The sequence below is a fragment of the Ornithorhynchus anatinus genome, chromosome X1 (assembly GCF_004115215.2).
Source record: "Ornithorhynchus anatinus isolate Pmale09 chromosome X1, mOrnAna1.pri.v4, whole genome shotgun sequence".
NCBI classification, from domain to species: Eukaryota; Metazoa; Chordata; class Mammalia; order Monotremata; family Ornithorhynchidae; genus Ornithorhynchus; species Ornithorhynchus anatinus.
The window spans coordinates 30,420,385-30,441,006 of NC_041749.1; the positions used below are offsets into that span (position 1 = coordinate 30,420,385).

The following is a 20,622-nucleotide window of genomic DNA, read 5'->3' on the forward strand; positions in this document are numbered from 1 at the left end:
GGGGATTAAGACTGAGTCCCATGTGGGACATGGAAGGCATCCAAACTAATTAGCTCATATCTACCCCAGTGCTTAGTACAGTGCCTGGCACATAGTAAGTGTTTAACAAATAGCATTTAAAAAAGCAATAACCACCAGAAGCATTTTGTTTTAAATAAGCAAAAGCCTGGGTAATTAACATGATTTTCCTCAGATTTTTTCTGATTAATTCCTTTCCTGACAGAGCCTAATTACCAAGATGCTCCACAAATGATGCTTCTGGCCATCCTAAATGATAACTTCCTCCTCTGGAGAAAGCAAAATTTGCCACTTTCCTATGAGACTTAGTCTCTCTAGAAATAACTCTCTAACCTAATAAAAACAGAGGGAGGAACAAGTCCCTGGAAATGAGGTCACAATACTGGAAGGTAGAAGTAACAGTACTTAGTGAGTGCTTACTGTGGGCAGAGAACTATACCTAGTTCTGGGCAAGAATACCCAGGTAGAATTAGACAGGGTCTTGTCCCTTGGGGTGCTTACAATCTAAAAGTTAGAAAAGGCATGTGTTTTTTAATCACTGTCTGTTGAAATTGAGATCTAGAAAGGGAAAGGAAGAAACACAGTTAATATGGGAGTGTTGCCTTTTGAGTCTGCCTCTCTCTCCCTCTGACCATATAGGAGAGTTAGAGAGCAAGACCAAGCCAGATCAAGGTGCTTTAAAATCCATCAAAAGAGGCCTGACAGGAAAATTGAGGAAAGGTAGCACAGGCTTCAGATTCCATAGTGCAAAGGGGCTGGTTTTGCCAACACTTCCCAAATGTTATTAGGATGTTCTAGGATGGCACTGACTCGTGTGCCAATGGTGGGATAGTCTCAGCTCACCATAGGGTGGGGCAGAGTCTCCTCAGGGTGAGTTGGGAGAGGAAAGTCAGCTTTCAGTTTCCTGTGCTGTTCGGTGCCTGCCTGGTCCCCCAGAAACCAGGTCAGACAGCAAAACAGAGATTTCTCTGCTTAAGTCATTCTTGGGATAAAAGGGAAGTTAAGGCAAGCTCAACTGAAATTATTTTTAGGTCTTTTTGTCCAGCCATTTCCCAAGCATGTAGTAAGCCACAAGGCAATTGATTTCTGGTCAAGTCATAAAGTTTGGCACTTGCAGCTTTAGGCTTTGGTGGCTTAAAAATCCACCACTTGTCTACTGAGTGACCTTGGACAAGTAATTTAACTTCTCTGTGCCTCACTTCCCCTCCCTGTAAAATGGAGATTAAGACTGTGAGCCCATGTGGGACATGGACTGTGTCCAGCCTGATCATCTTGGGTCTACCCCGGTGCTTACTACAGTGCCTGGCACATAGTAAGTATTCAACAAATACTATAAAAAAATTATCTCGTAAGCTTCCATTTCTGAATTTTTCTGTCATCTTTCCCATTCTGCAGCATTGGTTAAATATCCACTTGGGTCACTATTTTGTTTTGTAATTTGCTTTAGCCATGATTACTGAAGTCTTTGCAGAGTTCTCAACCAACAGCAGGGATTATGTAAACAAGCTGCAGAAAAACACACTTATACAAACTACCCTGTGTGTATTGTATGTATATATTTAGATCATTAATCTAGAAATACATGTGTGAATAAATGTGTTATCTTTGAATACAAAGAGCTTTTTGCGCTCTTTTACTGAAGTAAACAGAAGATGGAAGAAAACTAAAGCAAAAGTTTAGTACAGATTTGGCAGTTTTTCACAATGCATTTCTTACATTTGTTTCCTTTTCTAAACAGTTTTCAAGTGCAAAATAGAGAGTGGAGATGGAATGATGAGTAAAGGATGAAAAGGGTAGAGGACTGATCAAAAGGTGGTCGTCTCTCAGAAAAAGTTCCAGTCTTGCTGTAAAATAAGGAGGAGCAGAAACTAAATGCTCCTGAGGCTAATATTCAGTGTGTGCTCAAGGTTTATCACTAAACAACACAGCTACTTCCTTGCCCACTGGTTTGTCAGTATCTTTTTTTTTTTAGGTGCCCTGTACTGCCTGGAGAAGGTGAAACTTGTTGCCGGGAGTAACTTCCAATGTCACATTGAGGACACAATTTGTATTAAGTACAATATCTGTGGCCCATTGTTGATAAGACAAGGCACTTGCAGAGCAGAAGAGGTTTGTATTTATAAACAGACCAATGAGCTCAATGAGCTACAGAAACCATTCCTATAAAATAAGTGAAGTGAAAAGAATGGCACACTAATCATTTTTAAAATAAGATTCTCGAGAAAAGATGTAGACTAGTGCCTCAAAACGTGGCTTTGGGAGTAGTTGCACAAACTAATCTTTGACACTCAACTTCTGCTACTTTTCTGGTTCATAAAGTCTAATCTTGACTCATCAATCAACATCTCCACCCCTAAAGGCCTTTCTGCCTCTGACAATTGGTTTCATCCATGGCCCAGTGACCTTGATTTTCCACTTGATGAATTGTGTGGGGTCAAAACCAAACTCTGCTCAAGTTAATTGACCTTTATTCCATACAACCTCACTGACCTGGCCATACAACCTCACTGACCTGGCCTCTGAATCATGAGAAAATTAGGCTCAGTGCTTTCTATCAAATAATAATGATAATAATGTTGGTATTTGTTAAGCGCTTACTATGTGCAGAGCACTGTTCTAAGCGCTGGGGTAGACACAGGGGAATCAGGTTGTCCCACGTGGGGCTCACAGTCTTAATCCCCATTTTACAGATGAGGTAACTGAGGCACAGAGACGTTAAGTGACTTGCCCACAGTCACACAGCTGACAGGTGGCAGAGCGGAATTCGAACCCATGACCTATGACTTCAAAGCCCGTTCTCTTTCCACTGAGCCACGCTGCTTCTCCAAAATAAGCTTCCTTTCGCTGTTCCTTATGGCAGCGTCCCAATAGGCACTGAAAGCTCGTTATGGCAGGGAACATGTCTACTAACTCTGTTATATTGTACTCTCCCAAGTGCTTAGTAGAGTGCCCGGCACACAGTAAACATTCAATACATACCATTGATTGATTGAAAGCTACAGTTGTTTCCCTGTGGAACCAGCAATAACCACAATCTCAACCATCTACCAATCAACATGATGGAAATCAGGCTCAGGGTCATCACCAGGGAAACGCAGGGTTCAAAGTTGAAGAAAGGAAAGACGGGGGAGAACAGAACTTTCTATTCTAGCAGATAAGGTTACTATGACTCTACCCAGAAACTTATATGGAGCAGTATGGCACCCCAGTAACAATAATAATAATAATAATTGTGGTATTTGTTAAGCACTTACAATGTGCAGGTACTGTTCTAAGCAATGGGGTGGATACAAGTAAAGCAGGATAGACGCAGTCCCTGTCCCACATGGGGCTCACAATCTTAAATCTCCCTTTTTACACATGAGGTAAATGAGGCCTAGAGAAGTGAATTGACTTGCCCAAGGTCATATAGCAGACGTCTGGCAGAGCCAGGATTAAAATCCAGATCCTTCTGGTCCCAGTTTTAAGCTTTAAACATTAGGCCACACTGTCTCCCCCAGTAGTAGGGCTCTGCATATCTTTTGTGACTGATGTCTCTCTAGACGGTAAGCTCACTGTGGGCAGGGAACATGCCTATCAACTCTGTTGTAAGACCAAGTGTTTAGAACAGGGCTCTGCACATGGTCTGGTCTTGTCTTATGCCATCGAGTCATTTCCGACCCATAGCGACACCATGGATACATCTCTCCCAGAACACCCCGCTCTCCATCTGCAATCGTTCTGGTGGTGGATCCACAGAGTTTTCTTGGCAAAAATATGGAAGTAGTTTACCACTGCTGCCTTCCACAAGGTAAACTTGAGTCTCTGCCCTCGACTCTCTCCTGTACTGCTGCTGCCAGCACGGGTGAGTTTTGACTTGTAGCAGATTGCCTTCCATTCGCTAGCCACCGCCCAAGCTAGGAATGAAATGGATAGGCCTCTGTTTGACTCTCCCTCCAGTAGTTGAGACTGATAGAATACTGGAAACTCTCCAGGTGTGACCCTGAGAGGGGCTGCACCTTGTAGGCTCTCAATAAACACCATTAATTGAGTGACTGATTGTTGTGTGTTTCCCTATTACAACCCTGCTGTGGAGGAGAAACTTCCGGTGAAGGTGAAGACATGGGGCTTCTTGCAAGCCCAGGGCCTGTTTCAGATGAATTGAATGAACCAACCCTTGTGGCATTCCAGGTATGGGCTCTCCCCACAATACTGCATGGGCAGTAAAATGTTATAAAAAAGGAAAGCTACTAATGTTCTAATTCATTTCCTCCTCTCTAATGACCTCTCTTCTCAGCCTTACCATACCCAACTGACCCAGAAATCAGAAATTACCCAGCCTCGAGGCTCACTTCTTCTAAATTCTAAAGAAGAAAAATTAATGAATAACCAAAAGGATTAGATTTTTCTTTGATGACAATTTTCTCTTCCACTTCCCTTCCCCACTAAACACCATTTTAAGAAATAAGTAGATGAACAGTGCAAGATTCTTACATTAACTGAGACATGATTTGCCTTAACTCCAGAAAATAAATACTCAGGGAATAAAGGAGCAAAGCTGAGTCTTCTCGTCATTTGAGGTTTGGGAAATGAATTCCAACTGGAACTGAACCCAAAATCGATTTCTGACTTTCAGTGACAATCTCACAGATCCTATTCCTCGACAAAGCCCCAGTATCTCCAAGGATCATTTAAGTGTTGACAGTTTAGAGCTGGTGTTGGAAACAGCTGGTGTTGGCTCTAAAAAACTTTTCTTTGGAAAGTATAGCCTGAGAAGACAGTTTCAAAATCATATTTTTACTCCTTTCGACACGGATATTGCTTTTGGTTGATCTCTCTGTATCCTAGGGTCTTTTCAGTGAAATGCCTACAGTTTGGATTGGAATAGAAAGGCTTACACACTATGAGTAAAAGTCCATATAGATATCAAGGGCCTAGAAGAAGTTATAATAGTAACAAATGGAATTAACCTTAACTAAAGAAATATGCTTGACTACAGATAGATAACTGGATTACCTGAGCCTTTGTGGGCAGGTAACATGTCTGTTATACTCTTCCGAACACTTAGTACAGAGCTGTACACACAGTAGGTGCTCAATAAATATAATTGATTGATTCAGGAACTAAAAACTATCTGAAAGAGATGGGCAAGCCTAGGAAAGGGAGTGAACAGCTTCCCAAATGTTGGAGGGTCTGAAGATTTGCCCTTTTCTCTATTTCTGAACTGAAAGTAAATAACATTCTAAAAAACAAGTTGGGCGGCAGCATGGCCTAGTGGAAAAAAGAACAGGCTTGGGAGTCAAAGGACCAGGATTCTAATCCCTGACTCTGCCACTTTTCTGCTGTGTGACCTTGGGCACTTAACTTCTCTGGGCCCAGGTTTCCTCATTTGTAAAATGGTGATTAAATCCTATTCCTTTCTACTTAGACCATGAGCCCCATGTGGGACAAAGATAATCCTACCTGATTATCTTTTTCTACCCCAAAGTTTAGTACAGTGCTTGGCACAGAGTAAATCTTAACTAGTACCATAAAAAAAATAGAAGTTACTAGGGAAGGGAACTAGCTCTGGTCCCTGGCTAATACTTTTATAAGCAATACAAAGTCGTACTGCCCAGGAGGAGTTGATGGTGCTTGTGGCTCAGTACGGTCCATTGGAAACAAGAGCATCAAAGAGGGAAAATAATTATGTCTTTTGGACATTTAACAAATTGCCCTACAAAAAGATAGATTTGGGAACAGGTCAACCTTTTCTAAATATGGTAAAGACTCATTTAGAATTTCAGATTCCTTCATATTTACAGTCTTAATGCTCTTATGTAGTGTTGCAAGGTCTTATGGATAAGCAATTAGCAATTTTTTGCATTCACCTAACCCCAAAGATGGGGTCTATATGCAGCCGAGTATGGAGTGTTACTTAATAAACTGACCAAAGGCAGGAATACTTCTTTGTGTTGAGAAAACTCTTGATGATAAGTCAACAACTTAGGGAATTAAGCAAATTCTGAAAGCTGGGGCAGGTTCTAAGACAGTTGTTGCTTAAGGGTTAGTATTACCCTGTGCCAAATTCAATCAGAACACAGTTATGTTGCCCAGTCTAGACTCTTATCTGCTCACAGAGCAAGTGGATGCCCACATCAGGTCCACACTAATTACATTTTTTAATTTTGCTTCAAAACAAAAGAATTGTTCCTGAATAAATATAGCCCATCTTGAAAGGTGACCTGGATTTATCCACTGGTAAGTGATCAACCCGAACTCGAGATTTGAATCTTGCAAGGTTTTTGACTCAGCTAACTAGAAAATGGATAAACAAGGAGAACAATTAGTTTATCTTCATTTGCTAACCTAACAATTTGCCAAATGAAAACTATACATTGCTGCAGCTGTGGAAATGGACTGTAAATATAATACAAAACTCTGCTTTTAAAAATTAAATTGGATCAGATGGGAGGGTGATGTTAAAAGGTGCTGTTCAACTGGAATTCCATTTGGCCCAGGACTGGCCCTTGATGTATTCCTACCAAATTCCTGTATTCCTGTTGAATATATTGTCTTGTCCAATGCTGTCGAGTAATCTCTGACCCATAGCGAATCCATGGTTACCTCTCTCTTAGAACGCCCCATCTTCATCTGCAATCATTCTGGTAGTGTACCCATAGAGTTTTCTTGGTAAAAATATGGAAGTGGTTTACCATTGCCATCTTTCACCCAGTAAACTCAAGTCTCCACCCTCAACTGTCTCCCATGCTGCTGCTGCCCAGCACAGGTGAGTTTTGACTTTTAGCAGATTGCCTTCCAGTTGCTAGCCACTGCCCAAGCTAGGAATGGAATGGTTATGCCACCACTTGACTCTCCCTCCTATAACCGAGACTCGAAGAAATTCTCCAGGTGCAATCCTAAGAGGGAAATTTCATATCTATTCTATATTTACTATGCCCTTTTTTATGTTTACAACACAATGTTCCATTCATGAAAACTACTTAGCTATTGGTCTTTATAGAGAAAGCAATGGTTTATGTTTTATGTCAATAGGTAAGATTCTTGTTCCTCATATCATGATTTTCTTATACAGACAAATGAAACAAGGAATCTGGAGCAGAAGACAAAAGCTGCCAAAACTGAGCTATTTCTGCTGGTTTTCATTTCATTGCCATATCAAATGGATCAAAATATTTTGGATGTCTTTCTCTTCATGTTTAAGCCCTTGTCATGTGAACTACTTGTTACTAGAAGTTTAAATTTTAATTCTCTTAATCTCCCAGTCAAGGGAAGAGAGCAGGGTAGGAAACACCAGAAAAATCAGTGCGCTCTAGGGACCGGTGTAACTAATCACTTCAAATTATATTGGCAAATATCTTAGAGGAAGTTTTTAAAGAAACTACCTTATGTTATGTAATTTGTCTTTCCCAAACAGGAACTCTTTTTCTCCAGGGGAATATATAGCAGGCCAAATAATATGAATATTGTCCATGACAACTTTTTCCATGCTCCCATCCTCTGTCGCAACCATCTGAGCCTGATAAACTATGGCCTAGAAGAATGTAAATGGATATGGGAGTATGGTGAGTCAGGACATTTTTAGAGCTCTTCAGAGTTGAGATTCTCAAACATTTTCTGATTCCATAAAAGAGGTGATTGATAAATTCACCCTCTTCCTGAGTAATCATCATTCTGTCCCTCTCCCCTCCATAAAATCTTGTCTATGAAAGCACGTGGTATCAGGAGTAATCACTTCAGCTTTTCCTCAGAGAGATGTGTGAACATTGAAATGACATCTTACATAAACTCAAATGATCTTCAGTTAACCAAAACATCACCTACAATCTCTTTCTCCCTTGCATGATTCAATCTGAGTCTTGATACAACAAACTGCTAAAAAAATAATAAAAGCTGATAATGTTCCCAAGAAGATGTCAACCAAAGCCACAAGATCTTTAATTCATAGTTTCTCTCAAGCACAGCTCTTTTTTTTATAACACATATAAAAATCCATTCATTAGCTTAAAGATATTTTTTAAATACAGTTCTTAAGAGATTAATTGCTTTCCAAGATTCCTAAAAGAATCCTAAGAGATACTTATTTGGAATGTAACCTGTTTCTCATAACAGTCTTTTCCAGTGGTATGGTAAAGTAGCGTGGCTCAGTGGAAAGAGTGCGGGCTTTGGAGTCAGGGTTCATGAGTTCGAATCCCAGCTCTGCCACTTGTCAGCTGTGTGACTGTGGGCAAGTCACTTAACTTCTCTGTGCCTCAGTTCCCTCATCTGTAAAATGGGGATTAAGACTGTGAGCCCCACGTGGGACAACCTGATTCCCCTATGTCTACCCCAGCGCTTAGAACAGTGCTCGGCACATAGTAAGCGCTTAACAAATACCAACATTATTATTATTATTAAAGTAACTTTGCACATAATTTACAGAAATCTCCAGGTTCGTAAAAAGTTCTTACCCTGCAAATTTATGCTTACCAATACATAAGCCTATGCCTAAACTGATGGACTCAGATGTGTTTTACCTTTAACATAGTGGTCTCTGTGATGCTTTCCTTAATGAACATCTTCAAAATTAAGCCAGAAGTATACCATGAGGACTTCTAATCTTTCTCCCCAGAACTCTCCCTGGAGTATAGTCTGCAGGGGCCATTAGTAAAAAAAAAAAAAAAAAAAAGCACTCACAACAATGTTAGGTAGGAAATAGGGAACCCAAACAAAACCCTAGAATAGGAACATCATCAGATTTTCCCTTGAAATTCACCTTGAAATTTGACTCAGAATGAAGCCGGGCTATCGGGCCCTTTTGGTCAAAAAGTTTCACCAGAGATCCATAGTCTAGTTGAAGATGTTTCTCTCCAAACCCAAAACAACTTTTCCCTATGGGATCAGCCTAAATGGATGCATCCTTTGAAATAAGGATATTGCCTCATATGCATTTCTCTGACCTCTTAAAATACATAACAGTGACTTCAATCATGTTTACTGAGTGTTTACTATGGGCAGGGCACTGTACTAAGCTCTTGGGAGAGAACAATATAACAGAGTTGGTAGACATGTTCCCTGCCCATAAGGAGTTTACAGTTTAGAGGGGGAGACAGACATTAAAATAATTCATGGATATGGGTACATAAGTGTTGTGAGGCTGAGAGTGGGGTGAATAAAGGGTACAACTCAGTTAAAAGACTGCATCTGAGGTTTCCAGAGAAGTTACTCCCTGTCAAGTTATTTGACCATTTCTGGGTACTAGCTAATGATGAGTCATGCAAACACCCTCCCCAACCTTTTGAAAACATTAAATGTAATGTTGCAAGGTTGGATACATATAGATTACTGAGCTGGAAAATGATGTTGGACCTCAAGTATCCTTGCTTCAGTTTTATGGGCAATTAAGCTGAATGAGCTGCCAGGGCTTGGGAAATCAATTAAATCGATGTATAGCATAGAGTGTCCCAATCCACCTATTGGCAGGGGTCATGGGAATTTGTTATCAAGACTGATTGGTCCCCAGGGCCTCACCCACAAATTCAATGCACAGATGTAGGGTTAGGAGCAAATGGAGAATTAGAGGATATAGCCTGGACTAACGGAACAGCAAGGGGGCTGATCTTAATTACATAGGCAGAAGCAAACCCTGTCTATGCAGACATCCACGGTGGCCAACTCACTCCAACCAAAGCTTTAATAGTTAAGGATTCCACTATTCCCCATACTAGAAACAAACATTTTCAAGCCTCTTCTTCTTTGACCACCAAAAAAATGATAATTGGGGTTAAAAAAACAACAATTCTGATTCTAAGTACTTGTGAAATTCAACCCTGTTCAAACACTCAGGAGATAACAGGACCACATAATTCCCCATAGAGCTGCTGCTTGCTCTGCTCTGCTTGTTGCAATCTTGTTCCCTGGTCCTGCCTTACAAGCAGCTTCTCTTCCCTTTAGTAACCAGACCTATAGTTGAATCCACATCCTCCTTCTCTGGTTAAAAAAAACAAAAAAAAAAAACCCAACACACTGATACAAGTGTTTCTTTTTCTTCCAACTCCACTTCCATTGGCTTAGTCCAGGGGGAATGTGGATGATGCCCTCTCAGTAGTACATGGACTGACCAGATGTGAGGTCTATATGCCAACTCTGAGTGAGGCAGTAAAGCTCACCAATGACTTACAAAATGGGGGAGGACAACTTGAATCTGCTATTTTTGAGTCTTGGAGATATGCCGTTCAGTGACCCCAGAATGCACCTACTAACCTTACCAGCCCCTCTGAAATTAAGGCCACTGAGCATGAAAGACCAGCTGAGATAAGGTGGAAGATTCAGCACAAACTATCACTAGTACAGCAAAAACACCTCAAGTGAAGGGCTGATTGGCAGTAAGACACATTTTTTCCCTTTTTACCACCAATGTTTGAACAGTGCTCACCCCAATGGCCAGAACATATTTGCAGCTAAATTTCATGGACAGTTTGCAAACGTACAAGAGATTCACAGTATGACACACACCCATGGATACAATCTCACCGTTGGCAGCATTGCCTTCAAACCAAAGGACAAATCTCTGAGAGCATGCTGGCGGGAGATTACTGTTCTTAGCCAATCTAGCATGTGGTGATCTTTTCAATATTCATCCACTTATTAATCAATTATTCATAACTAAGTTGGTGCTATGGGAATTCAGGAATGGCTACATGCAGATTCTTTGGTCCTGCCGTAAAATTTACATTTGTTATTTGCACCATCGTCTGATTTGGGAAACACGAGATATTTGCTCTTGATGATAGAAAATGGGACATTGCTGCAGAGCCTCAGTGACAGGAGGGAGGGAAGATGGAGCAGAAAAATAGAGAAAAAGAAAAAAAAGCTCTCAACTTTTTGAGCTCTTATTTTGGTTCCTTATGTCCCTAGTGAAAACCATTCCCAACCCCCTTCCTCTTCAACTCTTACCATGTATTAGAGTCTAGAGGAGGGTTTTTGCCACTGCTAATGAGAAGCTGCTACTGCTAATGCTTAAATAGGTAATTACAAACTAATTTTCTTAAACAATGGGCTCAGAATAGTGAGTAGAGATCCCAAAACAAGGAGGAGAAATCATCCATTTTGTTGGGGAAATGCCACTGTATAGTAACTTAACAATCCCTAACAAGCATCATTTGTCCCTAAAAGCCCAGTTCCTGTTGAACCTGATGTAAAACTTAAAAAAATAATAATCTCTGTTTCATTCCCCAGATTTATCACCAAGCACCTTTAGGTACCTCAGTATTCTGGGCACAGGAGAGGAGAGAATAGGAGAGGGTTGCATCTCGTGAATTCACTATTGTATTTCTAGAAGGGTCACCTAACCCTAAAATGTTATCAAAGTCTTAAAACACCTTAAGGACCCAAGAAAACAAAGCTTCAGACAATGCTGCAACCAAACTGAAAACCAGAAGTCAAGTTCCGAGGATAGACCAGCAGGGCATACTGTTATCAAGAAAGGAGCAGCTTTTCTTGAGCAAAAGCTTAGCATGGAATGAGGGACAAGGAGGCAGAGAGAAACCAGCACCAGGCACTGCAAACATTAAACTGACACCACAACAAGGGATTACATTGGCTTTTTCAGTCACATAGGCACTCATAGATGAATTTCAGTACCAGCAATGTCTTCTTCAAATACTGAGGACAATTATGTATCCGAAAGCCACTTGCAGCCCTTAATTTTAATAATCTGTGCCATTCTATGATAGCTCAGCAAGTCAATATCAGAAAAACCTTATAAAACCAAAAGCAAACAGGGGAGTCTTCAGAGCATAGGATTAACCTTGTCATTTGTAAAAAAGGACTTTTTAAAGAGAGAGAGAGCCCAAAGGCAGAGCCCAGTGCTCACAGAAATAAAACTGAGTCAGTAACGCTTACCAGTCCAACAAGCCAAAAGCGTTCTCTTTGGGACTTACTTTTGCTGACTGAAATAAGTTGCTTTTTCTTCTCTTCTGACAGGAACCCTCCTGAGCACACCTGGAGTAGGGGGAAAAGATTAATAATGTTTTAAGGAAGACTTCATGCTTCATTTCAGATGCTCCTGCCCTTTTCCTTGAAACTCAGTCATTCAGTGAACCAGGTGACTGCACCCTTAGGTGTCAGACAATGGAAAAGGGCCAGGGACCTTTGTCTTTAAAACATTTTTCCCAGAGATTATTGAAAATGAATTAAAGGAATGCTCAATAAATACTGTTGACACTTGGACAAAAAAAAAAGTTCAAGTGCTTAAATTATTCAAGGTAAATTTGCACTGTTTCTTGTTAGCACTGGGCAGGATAGCCTACATACAGCAATCAACAAATACGGGGTACTTATTGAACACCCACTGAGTGGGAAACACTGTACTTAGGGTTTGGGACTATCAGAAGCATGACACATGTTCATTCAATTGTATTTACTGAGCGCTTACTGTGTGCGGAGCACTGTACTAAGCACTTGGGAAGTACAATTCAGCAACAATTCCCTGCCCTCAAGGGACTTAAAATGGGTGAGACAGATATATCAGAATCATTTGTAAATAGAGCAAGAGAAAGAACAAAGAGTAACAGGTAATAGTTATATAAGTATGTCAAGATGAAACAATCAAATAACTAAATATGCAAATTATTATTATGGTATTTATTAAGTACTTATTATGTGTAAGTTCTAAGCACTGGGATAGATACAACTTAATCAGGGCAGGCACAGTCCTGTATTGAATCTCCATTTTAATGATGATGATTATGGTATTTGTTAAGCTCTTACCATGTGCCAGGCAATGTTCTGAGCTCTGGGGTAGATACAAGGTAATCCGTTTGCCCCACGTGGAGCGCACAGTCTTAATCCCCATTTTACAGATGAGATTAACTGAGGCCCAGAGAAGTGAAGTGGCTTGCCCAAGATCACACAGCAGACAAATGATGGAGTTGGGATTAGAACCCATGACTTCTGACTCCCAAGCCCATGCTTTTTCCACTAAACCATGCACAGATGAGGAAACTGAGGCACATAGAAGTTAAATTGCTTGCCCAGGGTCACACGGCAGGCAACTGGCTGAATGGGGATTAGAACTCAGGTCCTCTGACTCCCAGTCCTGAGGTCTTTTCCACTAGGCCATGCTACTCCTATGTGCTGAGAGTGGGAATAAAATACTGAAATGATAAGAGTGGCTGTTGGATTGACACAACTAGAGTGCTCCGGAAAACTTCTTGGAGAAGGTGGGGTTTCAAGATGGCTTTAGGATGAGAAGAGCAGTTGTCTGGCAGAATTGAAGCAGTATGGGGACCAGGGAAACAATGTGAGTGAGTGGTTGGAGACATGGGAAAAGTTGGGGGAAGTGGGCAGAGGAGGGGGGTCAGAAAGTATTGTTATTCATTTATTAGTTTATTCCCTAGAGGACCTATCATGGTAGATGGGGTCTCCAGCCTTCATAACCAGATGCTGCTGTGCCACACCATAGAGAGATAGATTCCCCCTAGAATGAATTATCTTGGTTCCTGAATTGCTCTGATGCTGCCTTCTCACTCCATCTCTCTCACGCACGAATATCAAGGATCTGTCATTGTTGCTGTTCTAGACTCTGCTTTCAATAACTTGAGCCATATTGTAAGTGACGGCCCCTTACCCAAGATTCACCACCATAAATCAACCTAAGAGCAGGGCTTAAGAGGAGGCATTTAAATCACAAAATAAAACAGGTCAGAGTTGCAATTATGATCACTCAAGCAGGCCTCAGTATGTTGTGCATAATTAAAATGACTGTAGGACCTCTCCATAAATATCAGCTGGAGAAGTTTTTCTTTCTGTGTGGGTATAAAAATGAAATGCCAGCAGCCGCCTGTCCTCAGTGTATTAACCTGACCTTGAAATAACTTTCCTAGCCAAAGTTATTTCCCTTTGTTGAAATGGAGACGATAATCTCATTCCCTGAAATTGGCCCCCAACAACTTCTCTGAATTGGATTCCATTAACCATTCAATAAAGATTCCTAAATTTTGCCTGATATGATTGATTAGTTGTCTTCCAAAACCACCCCCCAAAAAGGAGCTTTTTTTCCCTCCTTTCTTCCCAACCCTTCCTCCAGTTTAGAATGTGCTTGGAATGAAAAATATCATTCAAAGACTTGCCGTACACATACACCTTTAAATATTTTACTTATTGCCCATCAATCTTTCCAACAGCCTTGTGTTCTTCACTACTTGGCTGGAACAGAGAAAATCCTTTCACACCATGTGCTCAGGCTGCTTTCATGACAACCAGGAAATATTCACACCTGCCTAAAAAGCCAAACTTCGGAGAATTTGATTGCCATTGAGCCTCATTTTCTTAATTCCATATTTTATTGAACATTATTAATAAAGTCATTAAATTAAACTAAAGCCATCTCATGAAATTCAGGCAATGAGATGAGTTATTTAGTCCCTCCCTTTATTAGTAAAATATTTAGCACATATATTCCTTTTCAACTTTAAAGCTCTTTACCAATTTTAACTGTAAAATTTTACTTTGTTAACTGCCAAAAGTCCAAGATTATCCTACATTTTACAGATACTTTGGTGATGTTCATTATCTCAAAAAAAACAAAAACCATTACAGATTCTATATTTTACCAATTTTTTTAATTGGTGAGGACAAGCTAAAAAGTGAAGATCATATTTTCAAAAGCGTATCCCAGACTCGAGTAGCATGGTTTAAAATTCCCAATTTACCCTGAGACGTTTCAATATCTATTTTACATATCAGCTATCAAGTCACTTATAAAGTGAAAAAAATTCTATTGAAAGCAAATTTTGTGCCATTTTAGGAAAGAGATGCTGTTGGTAGTCATGAAAGAGCAACTCAGAGTCAGGGTGAGGCTTCCAGAATCTTAGGATGGGACAAAAGATCATTTTATTTCACAGTATAAATTTGAAAATTTGAAAATCTGAACTGGCTTTTTCTAGGTTTTGACTCATACTGTCCTTCAACATGTCATTTTCTATTAGTTAAGGGCAGTTGTAGCCAATGATAATTTTGCCAAAGACAAATTGCTTCTAATCTATTTTCAAGACTCATATTATTCATAATTAACATGACTTTTATTGACAGGGGAACTGTGATGCTAATTCACTGCATCAACTGAAGTTCTTTAAAGAAAAGATTGCTCAAGAATGTCTGACAGAAATGGTGCAAAGAGTGTACGAGTAGGCTTCTTTACATGACTTGGTAAAGAAGAAGTCAGCATTCATAGACTATTTTTCAAAAATTTTTAATAATTTCAATGAAACAGGTTGTCTGGTTGGAGTATTGTTAGGTTATTTTCTTCCCCACTTGTCTAAAACACCAAGTTTCTTTGATTCAATTACTATTCAATTAGTTAAATAATTGAACTAATTGCTCCTTTTTGTCCCCTTGAAAAGTATTTCAGGTTGGATTTGACACCGTGATAATCTCTGAGAGCCAAATATCATTTGGTCATTACAGCATTTCTTGAGAAAAGGGTGAAATTAATTGCATGGGTCAATCATCATGGTATTTATTGAGTGCTTAGTGTGTGTAGAGCTCAATACTAAGCAATTGGGAGAGCACTATACAAAAGAATAATCAGACATGACTGTCAAAATTATGTACCTGGATATTGAACCCCTAATAATATTTCATAGGTAGTAAAATCCTGTAAAATGAGAGAACAGCCCTACTAGTGACAGGTTGGTGCTTAATACTACCCTCTCTTTTGATCTTTTTCTGAGTCATAAGGGAAACTAATCTCAGGACCCTTATTGGCCACTTCAGAATTAATCATTTTTCACCCATCATATCCAGGTGGGTTTTGTGATGGCACCAAAACAAAAAAATAATGGGATGGGATTTTTAAAAGGACTTTTAGTTCTTCAATACGATTGCTGATTCTTGCCTGAAAATAGAGAAAGTCATTTTCATGAATCAAAGGAGAAAAAATTTGATCCTTGAGGTTGAGGTAGCCTAGTGTTAAAACAAGTTCCTCAGTTTCCACCAGTCATGTAACTAATGCCATGCTTATCTCTAGACACTAGACACTTTTATTATTCCCAATTGTATGAACATATCAAAAACAGAGTAATGGGACTTAAATGTTTCTGAACATAAAGCCACTAGGTTGTGGCTAACATGGTCTTCTGCCAAGAGAGAAGTAACTGAAATAATTGAAAATGAAACAGATAACACTTGATTTATCAATTTGTTACTGCCAGATCTGTTTTTTTTAATGGCATTTCTATGTGCCAAACACTGTACTAAACACTGGAATAGATACAAGCTGATCAGGTTGGACACAATCCATGTCTCACACGGGGCTCATAATCAAACCCTATTTTACAGATGAGTTAACTGAGGCACAGAGAAATTAAGTGACTTGCTCAAGGTTACACAACAGACAAGTGGCAGAGCAGACTTAGAACCCAAATCCTATTGACACCCAGGCTTGTGCTCTGTTTCCCAATTGTTCTGCATGCCCTTATTGTCCTTCATATTACCCCACAAACATCTCTGCTTGGAATTCTGTACGGTAAATTTAGTCTTTATGGTGCCTTACAACATTCATGCTGAGAGCAAACCAAGCTAAGATTCATTCTAACTGGGAAAGATGTAAGGAGAGATTCCCTTTAGAGTGGGATTCACAGAAGGCACTAAACACCACCTTTTTAAAATTGGCCCCCAAACAAGAAATTGTGCCAATCTAACTTCTCATCCACCCAACTATACACAGATTTTCCAATTAGTAGGACAGAAATGAACTGATGTGATGCTTTTCGAGCTGATTTTGTTGCCCTGTGGGCTGGGTCCATTTGGAGGGAATATGAAGGAGAATGCCAATAATTATGTCTCATCCATTTACCCTCCTCCAATTCCAATTAATTGCTTCAATTCTAGGCTAGTCTTTCCTTCATTCTGACCCCTAGACAACACCCTAGCCTCAGTACTTGCAGCTACTAGTGCATACTGAGGGAATGTGTCTATTAGTTATAAATGGGGGGAAAAGTCATCTTCTTCCTGTAATGCTTCTTAATGTCAGCATTTAATGAGCACCTACTGGGTAGAGAGCACTGTTCTAGGTGCATGGAAGTATGCGATTTATTCCTGATGTACACATAAGACACATTTGGATACTGCTCGATCCAAATCTGGTTTTAATCTTTGTAACACAATCAGATCATTTGCAGGTGACAGGAAAAAGAATGTCGTGCCAAGAGCAATGGAAAAAAGGCTGGTCAGAGAGAGCAAGGCACTTCCTACTGGCCCTATACAGGTCCCAAAGTCAATAAGATCTCAGGTGGAAATGGCTGCAGTGTAGAATAAATGTGAAGTACTGCTGCAAAGACTATTTCCTTGAGGAAACAGTACCTAGGAAGCTCACTCCTGCAGTTGTCCGGCATCTCTAATTGAAGAAGATGCTATTAGCAGAGAGATTTCATCCCTGTGAATGTTGTATTGATGCCTAACAACCTCCCCCACACTGTGAATATGTGAAGATGGCCTCCATTTGCCCCCTGCAGCAACTGGCATCTTGTTCATGTTACCTACTTGGGTTGTGGATCTTCCCAAAGCCACTGCTTGAAGATTGTTATCCCATCACTATTTGCTATAGGGCAGCCTAATCCATCTTCTGTTATGATTTCCCAAGTAGTAGAAATAGTTATAGCATTTAAGTGCTTACTGTGTGCAGAGCACTGTACTAAGTACTGGGAAAGAGCACCCAGGTGGAAATTAGACATGGACTGTGTCCCCCTAGGGGCTCTTCAAAATCTCTCCACAGCTATGCCACATTATGACTTTAAAATGTTTCTTCTGCCCTCTGTTCAGTATCCTCTCTTCCATTCATCAGACGGCAGCTGTTTGATCATCCTACCGTCACCTCTTCTCACACACCCCGCTAAAGGAAAATGACCCAACCATATTACTTTAAGACTGGCAAACTAATTATGTTCCAGAACCTCAGAGGATCACACACAATTTTACCACTGGATGTAGAGAATGACAGGTAGGTGCAGTTTATGCAATATCATATTTCCTAGAGCAGACCTATTGAAGTCAAGCTCCCAGACATGTAGTTGATTGGACACTATTATAGTTGACCTAAAGATCTCTGGTTTGATCTTGATGTAGCGCTGCACCACTCTTTACATTTCAGTACCATAATGCTAGCCTTCTTGATTTGGATTTCTTCCTCTTCTATCCTTGCCTTCTCCAGCGATACACTGGCTAATAGCCATATTCATTGGCCGTATTCAGCTCTGCATCCCTGAGGTTTGTTTCATGTGTAGAATCTGTTAAGAACTTGCTGTGGGTCAAGTACTGCATTAAATGCTGGGGTAAATATAAGAGGATCAGGTTAAACACAGTCTCTGGCTCACCTGGGGCTCACAGTCTAAGTTAGAAAGAGAGCAGACATTGGATCCCCATTTTACAGATGAAGAAACTGAGGTACAGAAAAGTTAAGTGGCTTTCCTGAGGTCACAGAGCAGGTAAGTGGCAGAGCTGTGATTAGAACCCAGGTCCCTGACTCTCAGACTTGTGCTCTCTACACTAAGCCATACTGCTTTCCTCTGATGAAGATCCTCATATGTAACGTTTCCTAGGTGCTGGCTGGTATTCAGGCTAATTGTCCATGCATAGTGCTATGCTGATTCTGAAAAGCTGTTATATATTTCCTTGTATGTGCTTCTAGAGCAGCCATTGACATGGCGAACCCTGAATAACTGATTTTAAAACTTTTGAGGGTAATGGGGTAAGTTTCCTAAGGGACAATTATTTTATCCTGAAACCAGCTGCCAAACTCCATGGTGCATCCTCAAGCATGGTTATGTAGAATAGTTTTAAAAAACTGAATCACATACTGAACCCCACTTTACTGCACTGATGAGGTGGCCTATCCTATCCTGGTGGAGTAAATTTGGTTGCTAAGGATGGACAAACATTCAAGTAATTCCTAGGCCCCATCTCTGATGTCAAATGTCTTCTAAAGATCTTTGAACACTGGGCACAGGTTTGGTTCTTGATATGATGTGTATTGCCAAGGACATAATGAATCAGTACTCTGTGTTTGTTGTGGAGGTAGGCCAAAAGGCTATTTTATTGTAAAATTGCACCGTATATAAGCAACTCCTCAGAGAACTTGTTGATTCAGCAGAGTTTCCCCCGCTAGACCAAGGAGCCCTTCTGACAGCAAAAACGGATACAGTTGGCCGATGCAATCCTGATAATAATAGTTGTATTTGTTAAGCGTTAGTTTGTGACAGGCACTGTACTAAGTGATAGATAGATAGATGCAAGCAAATTGGGTTGGACATGGTCCCTATCCCATCCTAGCTGAGACTGCGACAAGGAAAGTCATTACACATTTCTGTACAAGGTAGGAAGTAGGAAGTAGTACACCTTTCTATATAGGGTAGGGATATTTAGCTTTGGCATCAGTGGGTACGGAATGTGAACCGAATGAGCACATTTACAGTCAATAAATTTAAGATGGAGGTCAGCCACCATTCAGCCTCAAGATGGTGGATCTTTTGCATCCATAGTAGCAAGGCAGGATTGTAGGTCAGAGCTTGCCAGTAGTAGCAATGAGAACCCCTGGCAATTTCCCGTCAGTCCTGTCCATCTTACTGACCTTCCAAAAGCCATCTCAAGCTCTACTATGCCATTTGTCTCCCACTGGTGGCTCCCAGGAAGGAATGAGACTAGCTCAGATCTGTTAATGTCAAACCCCACAGGACATAGCCCTCAGGACATTTGCTCTTTCTAACCAATTCATCCCAAGTATCAGAGAAGAGTTCCTTTCCTTCAAACTTATTTACAAGTTTTACCATTATACTTGCCCGTATTATGCAAGTGGTTTGCAATCTTCCCTAATTCTCTGACTTTAATTATATAATTGAACAGCCCCAAAACTCATTTTTCCAGGAAACATTAAACATTACCATCTTAATGAAATTCTTAATGAAATGGTCCACTCTGCATGCAAATGACTGGCAGTGGATTTGCCATTTGCTTATCACATTGCTAGGCAAAAGGACAAATGCCCTTTCTTTAGTCAATCACTGAGAATCACAATCCTTTTGCCTGCATTCTGAGCTGGAATGATAATGCAACAAGACCGGTGGATAGGTTTCCATGAGATATTATGGAACTAATTAGGACTGGGTGAAAGAGTTTAAATAAAATAGGAACTGTTCTCAACCTTTTCCCAAAGCACAGATACAACTTATCTTCAGGTTGAGATGAGTTCTATTTTTTCCCCCCATCTAAATAGAAAAATGCATATATTTTGCATCATCCTGTACTCAGAATTTGGCAAATCATTTGCCTGTTCTTCTCATTCTATCCCAGTGGGGCAGAAATCCAATATGTTACAATCAGGCAGAACTTCCAGTACAAATGATACTTGCTTGGGATTTTCACTTCTCTAATCCTTTCCATTCAAGGATCTCAAAGTATTTTATAAGCAATTTTTTTCCAAGACAGTGCCTGCAATCTCTCTGCTCATTGTCTCTTACTCACATCCCACATCGTTCTTTCACCAACTTCACAGTTTCCCAATAACTCTTTGGTGGCAGTGAATGTGCGTACATAAACTCTACTTTGAATATGAAGGTAACACTACTGATGGTGACATCCTAGTCACACATA

General features: G+C 40.3%; 1 long non-coding RNA gene and 1 other non-coding gene across 2 annotated transcripts in view; both read right to left on the bottom strand.

The window, feature by feature from the left end:
* LOC103164704 overlaps window positions 1-20,622 on the bottom strand; it is a 243,083-nt gene that overhangs the window by 209,725 nt on the left and 12,736 nt on the right. Inside the window, exon 3 of the long non-coding RNA XR_484293.3 lies at window positions 11,919-11,979. This is a non-coding gene — a long non-coding RNA (uncharacterized LOC103164704). The remainder of the gene's footprint in view (window positions 1-11,918; window positions 11,980-20,622) is intronic.
* On the bottom strand, window positions 3,873-4,010 carry LOC114807206. The gene has a single exon (XR_003755259.1). It is a non-coding gene; the product is annotated as a small nucleolar RNA SNORA7 (small nucleolar RNA).